A 14,784-nucleotide genomic window follows, 5' to 3' on the forward strand; every position below is an offset into this window, starting at 1 on the left:
TTTTGTTATTTGGACTTTTAGGTTACATTCTGCCCTGTTTTGTTCCTGTTTCCTGTTCTGTTTGTAGTCCTTTTGTAGTTTTTCTTGATGAGTAGTTCCCTGATTGTTTACAGATGTGTCTTGTCAGTCTGTTAGCCCTTTGCTGCGTCCCAGTGTGCCTACTTATACACCCTTAAAGTATGTCTTTTGGTGAAGAAGTACACACTTTTAATGTGTAGTAGACAGAGTACACTCTTCTCACACTTACACTCTTGTAAGGCTACATGAAGTGATTTCCCAGCATTTTTTGAACATTGACCAGTTTCAAATGTGATATTTATTTACAACAATTCAATAATAAGAAGTTAATATTGTGGTATATTAAAACTCTTTTGTTCTCTTTTGCTCACCATGGTTGCATTAATTTGATCAATAATATATTAAACCGTAATATTGTGAAATGTGGTATTGTGATTTTGCTAAATTGTGTACGTGAAAATATTACCTATAAAGCCACAGAAGAACTGTTGTGCATCTCCTAATAAAACACAAGTACCGCGAGAGCGATTAGACAGCATTTTTAACATTTTTGTTTTGATGTCAAATAAGTCTTGCTGTTTTGCTTTTTTGTTAAAGCAGTGTTTCTGTCTGTGTAGGGGTGTTCAATATATATTTTTTTGTTTTGTTTAGTTTTTTTCCCCATGGGTTTTTAACATTCTAAAAGCACTTTATTCCAAATATACTACAAGCTAGACAGTGTATTCAGCAGGTGTAATGTATTCTAAGTTGCTTCAGAAGTATTGCAAGCACTAAATACAACAATAAAACAGTGCATTGACATAAAAAAGGAAATTTACTTTTGGTACTCAAGTACTTTTAAAAGCAAGTACTTCTGTACTTTTACTCAAGTAAAAATCTGTCTTTACAACTTTTACTTGTAATGGAGTAATGTTTGACCAGCGGTATCTGTACTTTCACTCAGGTAATGGTTGAGTACTTTGTCCGCCTCTGGTAGTAGAAGAGTAAGCAAGCTTTGAGACAAACTATCATGTCATACAATTGTGTCTTTAACAGACCGCTCTGTTGCATATTTACACACACCCTGTCACTGTAAACTGGCTCTTGTCACAGTTACCATCCTCCACATTTCATTTCATTTAACTTCCTACTGTGCTGAAGAGAAAATAAGTAGCACGTTGATCTGCCAGCCATGGGGTCTTTATGTGGAGAAATCTGCTCATATATTTTGCATAATGATGCATTTAAAAGTTGACATCCAAATGCATGTTTACAAAAGTTCACATTGTTGTTGCAGATTAAATATAACCCAGATAACATTAAATAAATATTTTTAGCAGGTTAAATGTTGATTATTAGAACTCAAACTTCTTTATCTAAACCTCTCTACTTAACCGTTGGTCCCGCACATCCGCCATGTTTGTAGTTCTTTAATGTTTTTATCTGCAATGGATTGTGGGTAATATTAACCATTAGAGTGTGCATGGATCCACACTTCAAAAATCTACCTGAAATAGTGGACCATCCGGGAACTTCTCGCAAACTCTTTTCAACATACTATGCTTTGGGACACACTTATTCTAATCTCACATACTAGGATGGATAGTATGAACATTGAGACGCAGGGATTGTGTATTTAAACTCCAGTGTTCCTGTTTCTCGTGTTCTTTGTCGGATCTTGTCCATTGTTGGATGTGTTGTTGCTGTCCTCAGTTCTGCACTCGTGTTTCTTGGTTTTTGCTCCTTGTCCTCGGATTATTGTTTGTGTAATAAATACTGCATTTAGATCCTACTCTCCTTTGCCTCTGAGTGTCCACCACCATTACCAGGATTAAATAAGTGTAGTAACAGTCCATACAACTCAAGTTCTGTAGTCCAAGTCTTCTGAAGCTAATCAGTGATCATCCTCCTTTCTGACAGAGTTCACAAATCTCTGAGTGTAATGCCTGATGTAAATGCAGTACTGTAACATCTTTCATTCAGCACCTTTATATAAAAATAATTTAATATGTGCTTAGTCTCTACTTTTTGTAGAGACTTGGTTTAGTTCTTGGAGGACATCAGTCGTCCTGATTTCAGTAGCTGTTAATTGTGCTCAGTGTGATTGCTGGAATACTGTTAGCTCTTGCAATAAAAACAGAAGTCTGTTTTCTCAAACTTTAGATGTAAATATACAATATAAATTGATTACATGTGTGTTTATAAATAACAGTTACATTCTGAATATATTGGTTTCAGACTAAAAGAGTACAAAAGCTTCTCAAATTAGAATAATTTTCTGAATGGTCTCTTCCAAACAAAAAATTCAGTATCACATTTTTGTTACAGCTGTTGAGAAAACACATGAATACAATAAAACCACACTGAAGTACATTCAATCAAGTGTCATTTACAGCTGCAAAAAGTATGTGAATGCATGGGTTTACCATAAAACAAATGCCTAATTGCAATAACCAAGATTTGTTTATAGAGCCTGTGCTTTAGATAGTATTTCATATTTAAAATGATAATAACAGTGAAATATTTTACAAAACACCAAATTAATGTACCATCCCGAACACAGCCCTTAATTAGCTGGTTCTGGTATCTTTAATTAGGGTTGGAGCTAAACTCTGCAGGACAGTGGCCCTCCAGGACTGAGTTTGGAGACCCTTAGTTTACAACTTTGTGATATGTTGTCTCAATTGTTTTTCTAAAGAAGATCTAAACTTATTTTACTTTTTAAAATCAATTTTCTTTGTTAAATTTTCATGAAATGTAGTTATATTAGCTTTATATTATACAATGATTTTTTTATGTTTTTTTATTTCAATAATACATTTTGTATGTGTTAATAAAGAATAACAATTTAGTCCCTCTGTAAATTCTCTTTGCCACCTTGAAGAATTCTCAGTTACTTTAAAGTGTAGACAGACGGCCGGGAAGTAAGAAAACACACAGTCAAATGTATCCTCAATACTTCAATTTATTCATAGAAATACAGATATTAAATAGGCATATGTCGTGGGGAGTTTCATCCTCTTAACCAATGAGGATATGAATAACATACACGTAGGATCTTTGGCCAAGAACATGTGTTTATATAAAATAGCCACATGTACAGAAAAACATGGACATATTAGGAATAGACTTTTGCGAAGAATGCTGATCTGTCTTCATGGTTTCATCACGAACTCCTTTACCCTTGTAGTCATAACATTCATGTCTTTATTGGGGCCTTTAAATCAAGAGAAGCTAATGTATACATTTAAGCATGCATACTTCGCATATAAGTAAGACATATTTAAAACATAATATCAAGAGAGAGATGGATATAGAAGGAGGAATTCAGAGAGAATGTGTTGTATATATAAGAATGAGAGAGAGGGAGAAAGGAGGAGTAAGGCCTGTCTGGACTCAACAGAAAGACAGAGAGTGTTTTCTAACAGTATGTGAGAGATATATAGCTACTTTTGAAATGTATTTCCTGGTGTGTTGTCATTAGTAGTCAAAGTTCTCTCTATATTTGTGGATGTGTATATTCTGTCATCACCTACATTTGTGTTCACATTTTCTTTTACTTCCGTGTAACGTGTCTGCCATATTTCAAATCAGATTAAAGTGTTAGTCTTTGTGAAAGATGTTTATCAGCTGGAATGATGGGAGGGACTGTGTCGTCTCAGGTGTTTGGTTACACAAGAAAGTGAAACAAATCCAGGAATGATCTCCTTACAATCATACAAACTCTCATGTGGACGCAATTTATTAAGACTATCTTGAGAACACAGCCAATGTTGAATTGAAGCCACGGAAGATTCAAGAAACATGTTTACCTGAAGTCTGACATGAGGAACATTGCAAGTAAAACTTACTTTTGTAAATTTGAAAGTGATGAGATTTTTTTTTTTAAATCAGCATATTGTTTTAAAAAATATATAATTTCATATTTATATGCATTTTATTAATTAGATATACATTCTCTACTTGTCTGTACTTGTCTTGACCCAGTTTAACTGGTTTTCTTTCATTAGAAAGAATAATTGTGTTTCTTCCATTCGACCAGGTGGGTAAGTTTAAGTAGTATTTTAAAGTAAAAAGTGTGCATGCTGACACACTATTCTATTTTCTTTTTTATTATTATTATTATTACAGTACTGTGCAAAAGTACAGTTTGTCTGGACCAACATGAAACCTTTATGATGTGTGGTTTAGTTCTGCTTTCTTTCTCTTTTACAGATCAGTATAAGGTAGTGGGTCCTGCAGATTCTGTATTTGCTGTAGCTGGTGAAGATGTGATTCTGCCCTGTTCAGTCAAACCCAACATCAGTGTTGTGGACATGAGAGTGGAGTGGTTTAGACCTGGTCTGAAAGACTCACTTGTGCATCTCTATGAGGATCATGAAGACAGAAACACAGATCAGATTCAGTCCTACAGAGGGAGAACAAAACTGATCCATCAAGAACTACAGAGAGGAGACGCATCACTCAGACTCTCATCAGTCCGAGTCTCTGATGAAGGACGTTATAAGTGTTTTATTCAGTCTAAATCGTGGTATGATGACACCACTGTTAATGTCAGAGTTGAGGGTGAGGAAACTAACAAAAGTTAACATGTAATGTTCAGGCATGATGCATTTGATGTTTATGTTGCTGTTTTATGATGTTTAGTTCACTCACTGAATGTTGTTAATGTTGGTCTGTAGCTGTAGGACGTCCTCCAGTGATCACTGTAGATGGGTTTGATCATTCAGGAGGGCTTCATCTACAGTGTGAATCTGAAGGCTGGTATCCTGAACCTGATCTTGAGTGGCTGGACAGTGAAGGAGTCAGTTTGAGTTCAGAAACTACAGAGAAACACAGACAGATTCAGTGTGAAACACACCATCACTGTTTATGAGAGAGACAGCAAGATTCACTGCAGAGTCAAACTGAGACATCACATGCTGGAGACACTGATAATCACAAGTAAGTACTGACACTTTTGTTCCTGTAATTTTTTTTCATGTTTTCATGGTATGCCGTAAAAAGGTTTAATCCATTATAGCAGCACTAGGTTTTGCAAAATGTTTTTTTGTTCTCAGCGTTGAGCGTAACCTTGTTTCCCTGAGATAACGGGAACGAGTGATGCGTCAAATTCCATGTGGAAACTCCTGTTTACTCTGAATACTTTATACTGAAGCATTATGGCATGGCAGTCTACACAATGCTCATTCCTGTTATCTCAGGGAACTGAGGTTACTTTAGTTACTGGAGTGTTCCCTTCGAAAACAGTCTATCACGTTGCATGAAACACTATGGGGAATGTATCCAATAGCGTCATGCTATAAATAAACGCAGAACGAAGCTGCGCTGTGAGCCCAGCCCCGGAGTACCGCAATGATGGCTCCTAAGAGGCATTGGCTAATAATGAGACTTAGGTCCTGAGGTCGTGGGTCTGCATAACTAAGGTGGCTTTCACACTGGGCTTGTTTGCTATGGTTCGAACCCGAGTGCGATTGTTCCTGGCACCCCCCGCAGCGTTGGTCTGGTTTCACACTTTCTTAAAGGCACAATATGTAATTGTCGCCGCTAGAGAGCGCGTATTCAAAATAAACAAATAGACAAAGGCGTAGTTAAATGACGCCGTGACTGAGTGTGGAATCATGGGAGCTGTCGTCTTCATCCCCACAGCCGATGCAATTCGACGGGACTCGGGCAGAAATGATGTTCATGGATGAGCTAATGATTTATTAACGTAGTAGAGTGAAGCAGGGTGAGGCTGAAAGCCGTCAAAGCAAAACGAGGCCACTGAACGAGCGTGACACATGGCTCGAAAGCAGCGGAGCTTTTATTATGCCACAGTCGACTGCTTCCGCTCCTTCTGGTCGTGCGTATGTGGGGAAAAAAATCATACTAGATACATTTGAAAGTTCTGTTATAATGCTACTCTGTGCGGTCGTCACCGGTCTATTAAAACGCACAACATATTAAAGCATCTTTGGTGTTTCCATGTTTTCTACAAAACCGGAAATCGACGGGTTATGACGTCATTGGCAGGTGACACAATGACACTATGGACCCGGGCCGTATCACTAGTTAAAATTGCTTATTTCTCTGGATTTAAACATTCTTCTAAACATTTGGGATAATGTAAGTACACAAGTCAGCAAAATATATAACACTGATCTAGTGGTTTTTGGATATTTTAATAAAAAAATCTTATATATTGTGCCTTTAATTCTATCTAACCCCGGTGCATTTGCAATCATCTTACGTCATCACGAATGTGTAAGACAGAACGTGGGTCAATGTATTGTGTTTTTAATTAATTTGGTGCTATTATGCGCACCAGAGTAAGCGACTTATGGGTATACTGTATGTGCGGTGCATGTAGACGGCTATTTTGAGGAGAGAGCAGATTACCATTCATTTGTCACTCTGATTGCAGTTGCTACACGCGAATACACTGCAGACTCACTCTCGCTCGAATCCAAGGTAAATCAGCAACACTATCATCACGTATATGTGTTTTATTGAAGAAAATACATTGTAATCGGCTAAAACGCATGCAGAGGTTACTTTACTTCCTTAACAAGTGTGCCCCTGAGTCCGTGTTGCTTTCATATTTACGTGAACCGTGCCACTGTTCGAGTGCAATTGAACTCAGGTAGTCTCGGGTTCGGTACCCCGGTGCGCATCCACGTTAGCATGACAGCTTTCACACTAGCCAAACGTACCGAACTCTGACGTCAATCGAACCCCGGGTGCGCACCAAACATGCTAGTGTGAAAGTGCCCTAAGACCTTCTCCACTCACAAGGGAATCAGGGAGATTAGGGGGACAAGATCCATGCCTGAAGGACAGAGACGTCCAGGTTATAAAATTTAGTGAAGGTAGATGGCGAAAACAAGCCGGCTGATGCACAGATATCACCAATTGAAACTCCACTGGACCAAACCCAGGAGGAGGCCATTCCTCTGGTGGAGTGGGCCCTCACTCCAATAGGACACCGTAAGTCCACTAAGGTGTAAGCCAGGGCTAGCATTTACTATCCAGTAGGATAGTCTCTGCTTTGTAACTGGCAGCCCTTTAGAGTGGTTTCTAAAGCATACACTACTCTGATTGCCTGAAATGGCTAGAGCGCTCACTCAAGGCAGGAAGTGCTAACTTAGCACGGCTAATAATTGCCCACTCACTTGACCAACACTAAAGCCAAAAGGAGGGCTGTTTTAAGCAACAGAGGCTGTAAGTCGGCTGACTGAAGTGGCTCAAAGGGGGCCCTTAAAGAGCCCCGAGGACCATTTCAATCTCCAAGCTCCCCTCAGGACTGACTGGCCAGCCACGAGAGTGTGATTCACCATGATGGCTGCCACATATATTATGAGTAAGAAAGGTCAACACCCCTTATCCAGCAGCTCTTGCAGAAAGATTAAAATGGATTAAATGTCACACGAGGATAGGTCTTCATTCTGGACTGCACACCAGTCAGAAAACACAGACCACTTAAGGGCGTTGAGGCATCTCGTAGACGTAGCTTTAGCTTCCAAAATGGTCTTAGGTACCCTCGCGGTGAGCTGTAAAGACTCCCATCGAGGGGCCAAATATGAAGGCTCCACATCTCAGGCCGGGGATGCCAGATCGTGTCTCTCGCTTGGGAGAGGAGGTCCTTCCTCAGCGGGATCGGCCAAAGGGCTGCTGACAACAGCTTAATCAACTCGGGGAACCACATCTGATTCCTCCAGAGTGGGACCACCTGGAGGACAAAGCATCTGACTTTCCTGACTCACCTGATGACGTGAGGAAGCAGGGCAATCGGAGGGAAGGCATAAAGGCTCAATCATGGGCCAGAGCATCTCATCCTTTAAGAAATAGGTTGGGCAATGAGAGTTGTCTTTTGAGGCGAAGAGGTCCACCTCTGCCCGACCAGGACCGACCAAATCTTCTGAACCACTTGAGGGTGTAGTCTCCATTCTCCTGCATGCTGTCCCGGGGAAGTGAATCTCCATGGAGATTTATTTCCCCGGGACAGAATGTTTGCTCCTTGGTTCAGTCTTCCTGGCCCATAGAAGGAGGCATCTCGACATCCTGTAGAGGGAGCGTGACCTGAGACCACCTTGGCAATTTATAAAGGCCACCACCGTCATGTTGTCCGAACAGACGAGGACTTGATGCCCCTTCACAGCTGGTAGGAAGGTTTACGGTATTAGGCTAAACCCTCCTACCCCAAATGAATGTGAACACTACGTTATAACAGCCATTATATGGAGGCTATATGAAAAGAAAATGCATCAAACTTTCCTGGCCAAAATATGAGTTTACAGGTAGGATTTAAACACCATAAATTACACAAAATATTCATTATTCATCAGCAGTAGATCAAAACTATCACTTGGCAAGTTGGCATAAATGTGGGCCATTTGATGATTGCTAACTGCGTTTTTATTTTGAAACATTCTATACTCGCATTTAATTAATAAAATCATAGCTGTTTAAAGTTTAATTATCACATATAAGCAATATTATGATTCATGTTTTTCTGTCCCTGGATTAAAAACCTCCTGATATTAAAATTGAGACTATGAAGCAGCAAGGAACAGAGTGACTGAATCTAAAACCTTCAGCTGACACACAGATTATATCCACGTTACTGAACTCACACTGTATGACGTTACAGAAAACTAGTTGTCCGGTCCGGTTCCTTTCACACAGCAGGGTGTCGCGAGTCCTGAAAATGTATGAGTGTGTGAGTTTGTTTATATGCTGTTGCCACTGCTGCAAACTCCCATTTATAAAAATAATGGTAACATTTTAGAATAATGGTCCGTTGTTAACAAGTAACTATGCAGGAACTAATAGGTAGTACTACATTAACACTGAACCTAATACTATTAACTAATATGGAAGCAAGATTAACTAAGCAGTAAATAATAGCACATTAAGGACAAAGGTATAGTTTCTTAATTGGGAATTCGATCATTACTAAATAAAAATATTCTCATTGAGAACTACTTTCTAACTATGATCAATAATGGTCTGTTGTAAAAGGTCCATTTGTATTTTTGATTAATGTTTTTATTTGTCCTATTGCTTGTAATTAGTTTTTTTGTTTTCAGTAAGCTTGAGAACGTTGTACTTACAATATTTATACTAGTAATATGGTGATTTTAAGTAAAGTGGGCTGTTTAAGCTGGACTGTTCTGTGCTCAATGGGTTTACATTTTCAGAGCATAGCAATGGTCTTTAGTTAAAGGGACACTATTTCTCTAAATGACAATAGTTTTGTGACCCTGGTGTTGCAAAGTTACTTTTAGTTAGTAGAATGTCTAAAGTGGACTATCAAAATAAAGTGCAACCAAAATGACAAAGCAAGAGATGTGCTTTTGTTAATGACATTGCATGCTTTTCTTGTAGTTAAGGTTAAAACAACCTTCAGATATTGACTTAATGACATACAGTAGTGTGTAGTAGGACTCAGACTCAACCCTTTTGGTCTCAGACTTAAGTCTGACTTGGTCCCTTTTGGACTCTGATTTGACTCGTACTCGACTAAAGTGGACTTAACACTACACTACTAGCCTATGTACAATTCAGAACTGATCATTATGTATTTTAATCAACCCATAATAAATCTTTGACTTACATAATGTTATTTTTTTATGCAGGTAAAAAAATGTTTATTACTTGGAGGAATTATTGGAGGACATCAGTCATCATGATTTCAGTCGCTGTTGTGTTCAGTGCGTTTGCTGGTACATTAATAGCTACTTTTGTTAATAAAACCAGAGGTAAAGTTCTTGTTTTCTTCCTATTTTTTATATTTTATGTAAATAAAAATGGAGCCCCTAAAGCAGGGGTGGGGAACGTTGATCATGGAGGGTCAATTTAGCTCCAAACCCTGAAAAAAAAAAAACTACCTGTATCCTGAAGACCTTGATTAGCTTGTTCAGGTGTGTTTGATTAGGGTTGGAGCTAAAGTCTGCAGGGACACCGGCCCTCCAGGATCAATGTTCCCCATCTCTGCCCTAAAAGGGACCTTTGCAAAAAAATAAAATCATGCTTTCGAGTAGGGTTGGGTACCGAAACCCGGTACCAATATGGCACCAGTACCTATGTAACCGGTATGTACTAGAACCGAATCAGAACGCAGATTTCGGTGCCATGCCTGAGCGATCGATTGAAATATTTGTCCTCTGGTTCTCCGAAACGGACATAAGAAGCATCATCACCGGCACCGCATGTGAAAAAATAATTTCCCGACTGAGAAGATGCTCGTAAAAACTCAAGTCGGAAAGCTCTAATAATACAAATCCAACAAATCTTTGTAGTAACGAGCGTGTCCATGTTGTTTTCACATTCCGACTTAAAAGCACAGCTCGGGAAATGAGAGCATTCGAGGAGCGCGTGAATGCAGTAATTACACTTGCTCTAATGGCAGCAGGTAGCCTTCTGTTAACTAAGCTAAACATGCTTAAATTAAAATGCCTAAAGATAAACTTCCCTTGTATTCACATTTCTAAACCTGTTGTCTAACAAAAGAGAACATTGTAACCTTTTTACTCCACAACACCAGTCAAATGCTTCCTTTTGTGATGTGGCTTCTTGTCACAGAATGAGGCAGAAAATATGTTCCATATGCTGCTTTAAAAAGAATACATCGATTAGCAATGGATTATAAATATACTTAATTATTATGAAAATACCAGAGATGGCTTGAAAAAAAAACATATAAGGGATTTCCTGGAGGGTCATGAGTTCTGCTACTTCTGTGACTGGATATGTGGATTTTCTGTGCGAGGGCGCCCTCTGACGTCCAGTATGAATGAAACCGACATCATGTGTTTATAGTGCTAATGGCTAATCCATTATTTTTGGAGGAATTGTTATTCATTTATTTTAATAAGTATCGGTTTAGGCACCGGAAACGTTTTAAAAGTATCAATTTGGCTCCGGTATCGCAAAAACATCCAAACGATACCCAACCCCACTTTCGAGTGTACATGAGACGCTTTAGTGTGCACACAAGTAACCTTTCACACAGGATTAATATCACAAAATATGGCAATATCGCTAGGGCATCTGATATACTCCAAGTAAAATCAAAGAACAAACTGGTGTGACATCATTTTGAACTAAATCAAAATTGCCCTCTATCCTCCTTATTTTTCAATGAAGAAGTAAGCCGTTTTCTGTGAATGAGCGAGACTTAGCCGCTGTATAGGGAATAATGAAAAGAATAACAGTGCAGTAAATGGTAAAAGTGTCAGTGCATTAGTGATCTTTCTATCACAGCTGAATTAATTTAGTTTTTATTTATTTAAAGCATATTTACAGTTCAGTAGTGCCTCAAGCTCACTACTACTGTATCTGCTTTGAGACAGTCATTTAAACATTGTAAAATGTAAAATGTAGAATTTAAACCCCTGTAAACATTTGAATGTCATAAAAAGCAGACTTCAGCGGATCTACTTTGTCATTGCACAAGTATTTTCAATGAAACACTGTTGCAATTGTTGAAAAAAATAAAAGAGTCAAGAGTCAAGTGCTCAATTAAAGCAGACACCATTTATTATAATAGTGACTACACTCTTAAAAATAAAGGTGCTTCACGATGCCATAGAAGAACCTTTTTGTCTAAATTGTTCCATAAAGAACCTTTAACATCTGAAGAACCTTTCTGTTTCACAAAAGGTTCTTTGGGGCGAAAGAAGGTTCTTCAGATTATAAAAAGGTAAGAAAGAGATGGTTCTTTAAAGAACCTTTGACTGAATGGTTCTTTGTGGAACCAAAAATGCTTCTTCTATGGCATCGCTTGAAGAACCTTTTGAAGCACCTTTATTTTTAAGAGTGTATAATGGTTAAATAAGAAAATAAGCCAAATTATGTGAAATTAACTTTGGTATTGAAAAGGTAAGTTCATTTTACTTTCTAGAAGTTATTCCAACTAAATTTTATGTTCAAATAACTAAATTTATCAAGTTGACATAAGTAAATACAGCTCAACTGAGTGGTAATTGATAACTCAAAAGGTAGAGTGAACTAAAAAAAAAATTTTAAGTGAAGTTTTGTACTGAAAACCTAAAAGTAAGTTTACCTTATTTTAATAAAGTTATTCCAACTAAACTGTATAAGTTCAAGTAACTTTAAATTTGTCTAGTTGAAAATATTCTACGCAAATACAAAATCAGTGCAAAAAGATAACTCAAAAAGTTAAGTTGAGTGAACACACACACACACACACACAAAATATTTAATTAACAGACAGTGGGTATTCATATACTTTTGTCAACATTTTGTTTTGACAAACCAAGTATTGGCTCACTCATCTTCACTGATAATGCAGACAGAGAAAAATATATTTTTTCTTAATATTTTATAGTGTGATTGGATTTGGATGAACCCTTTATAACGTTATACTTTTTGTTTTTAGTGACTACACATTTAAGGAAATACACAGGTAAGTAAAAAGTATTCCTATTTTGTGATATAATTATTAATTTTAATAATTTCATTATCATGTTGAATATTTATTGAGATGATTTTAAGAGTTTGGTTTAATGCAATAAATGCAGTGTAGGTGCCATAAACAAGACACAAAAATAAAAAGCACCAATGGTCATGTAGATGATTAGCAATCAGATGTATCTTATGATGTGGTTTAACAGCAGAGTCAACAATGTATCACTACCTCTTACTCTTAGAATGAAAGAGGCCAAAAAGCCATCAGTAAAAATGTTTACTGTCGTTTACTGAAAATATTTGGAGTATTTGGAAACGGACATTACTAGTAATTTTATCAGCTTTAATTAGAAACTCTTAAATAAAGTTTACTTACTCTGTTTCAAGTAAAGTTTACACACACTTTGTAAAATCTTCTTTAGTAACTCTTATAGAAAATAATGATAATATATATCTCATTTAAAGTCCTGCTTAATGTTTATTACCTCACACTGTTTAAATGTTTAAACTGAGCATTGCACTGGCTGATTCATGCTCGGATTCTGTGAAAACCCCGCCTTCTTTGATTTGATTGGCCATTTCCATGAATTTGACATTGACGAGTACTGATGGACCGCTGAGGCAAACAAGCCAAAAATGCAACTTTTAAAACTTCTGAAGAGTAGTGATTAGAGCAGTGTTCAGAATATCAAATAATCAGATATGGGCCTTGAATAATAAAATGCATTCAAACAAGTCCTAAATCTGAAGATATAAACTGATGTCCTATCCATGTTTGTTATCTATGTGCGTAACAAAACGGAACTGTGTTAGCAAATGGTATACAAAATCCTGTTATACTACGGCGCTGTTGAATGCTTGAATCTGATTGGCTGACGAACATTCTGTGGTGTACAATTATTTTCAGGGAAATGCATGGCGAATGTATAGGTCTTGACCGCATTTCATGTCCATATCACTTCGCCAAATGATTTCAGTTATTTCAAAGGTCCTTACAGCTTACAATAGCAAAAGAACCAAAATCCATAACGACACTGACCAAGCAAATAAACATAGTAAACATGGCAAATTATTTCAGTTGTAACCTTTAGAACGTGAAATAATACTGCAATTCGATGCAAACATTACTAAATGTCTTAATAGTTGTATATTGTACCACTTACCATAGTTTAATCTCCTTCCTTAAAGGGGTCATATGATGCTATTTTAAAGATCATTATTTTGTGTATTTGGTGTAACAGAATATGTTGACATCTGGGTTGTGCTGTTCTGTTGTAAATAAATCTTAACCAATGATTCCTAATTGCATCTACTTCCGGAAGGCCAAATAAAGTGCTTTTGCTTTCGCACTGAAACACAGCGTCTCCCTGACATGGCTGCATCAACACGACTGCTGTTCCTGAAACCACGCCTTCTTTCTTTGCGTGCACATTTGGGCGGCATTATGCTAATATTTCCATATAGTGACGTAGATATGTGGAGACGTGTTAGAATTAGCCATTTTAGGTAGGTGTGGCTGACTCTTAACTTTTATAAAGAATATCTCTTTGGATTTGAGACTTTAGTCTTTGCAACTTTACAGATCTTCTTTATGCACCAAGAGCTTGTAACACTCTAAAGAGAACGGAAAACTTGAAATCTCATCATATGACCCCTTTAAGTGAAATGTCCCAAATCGTGGAGAAAAGCCTCCATTGGAAAAACCTGTCCGAAGGGCTGTGTAACGGGACCGACGAGACGTGAGGCGTGAGGATCCATGTGCAAGCTTTTATTAAGAGACGTGGTTTTAACAGGCATGGGTCAGACAATAGCAAACGGGTATATCGAAGGCAAGGCAAGAGATAAATCCAGGTAGAAGGCAAAGGTCCAAGCAGGGGCAAACAGAGTCAGAAACAGCAAGCAAAAGGTTAATCCAAGAGACGTGGCGTGAATCAGAGACCAGGAAAACAGACAAGGCAAGACTAAGACTAGACTAAGAAAACTTAAACAGGCTCGGTAAGGTAGCTATCCGCTAAACAGGGATACACGCAAAACAATACACGAGACTAAAACAGAAAACACAGAATGGCTCAGTAAGGCAGCTAACACTTGGGGAGTGAAAAATGCAGAACAATACTCGGCAGTGAGAGAGAGGAAGTCCATGGCTTAAGTAGCATGTCTGATTGGATTCAGCTGTGTGTGTGTGTGTGTGATCAGTGCATTCAGCTGTGTGCGTGTAATCAGTGCAATGGTTGATGGGAAATGCAGTCCAGGGTGATGTGGAACAGACTGTGTGGTGTGAGAGTCAATGTAATGGGAGAATAACCTATAGTGGCAATCAGCCTGAAGCCCACGGACCGGATTCGTGACAGAGCCCCCACCCCCCCCCCCCCA

The 14,784-nt window shown here is 38.0% G+C and overlaps 1 pseudogene; it reads left to right on the top strand.

Annotated features, from left to right (window-relative positions):
* The first annotated feature begins 3,821 nt into the window (after positions 1-3,821).
* The window catches only part of LOC107553630 (butyrophilin subfamily 3 member A1-like), a 25,752-nt pseudogene continuing 14,789 nt past the window's right edge, over positions 3,822-14,784 (top strand).

This window comes from Sinocyclocheilus grahami, unplaced genomic scaffold (assembly GCF_001515645.1).
Source record: "Sinocyclocheilus grahami isolate Dianchi unplaced genomic scaffold, SAMN03320097.WGS_v1.1 scaffold476.1, whole genome shotgun sequence".
NCBI classification, from domain to species: Eukaryota; Metazoa; Chordata; class Actinopteri; order Cypriniformes; family Cyprinidae; genus Sinocyclocheilus; species Sinocyclocheilus grahami.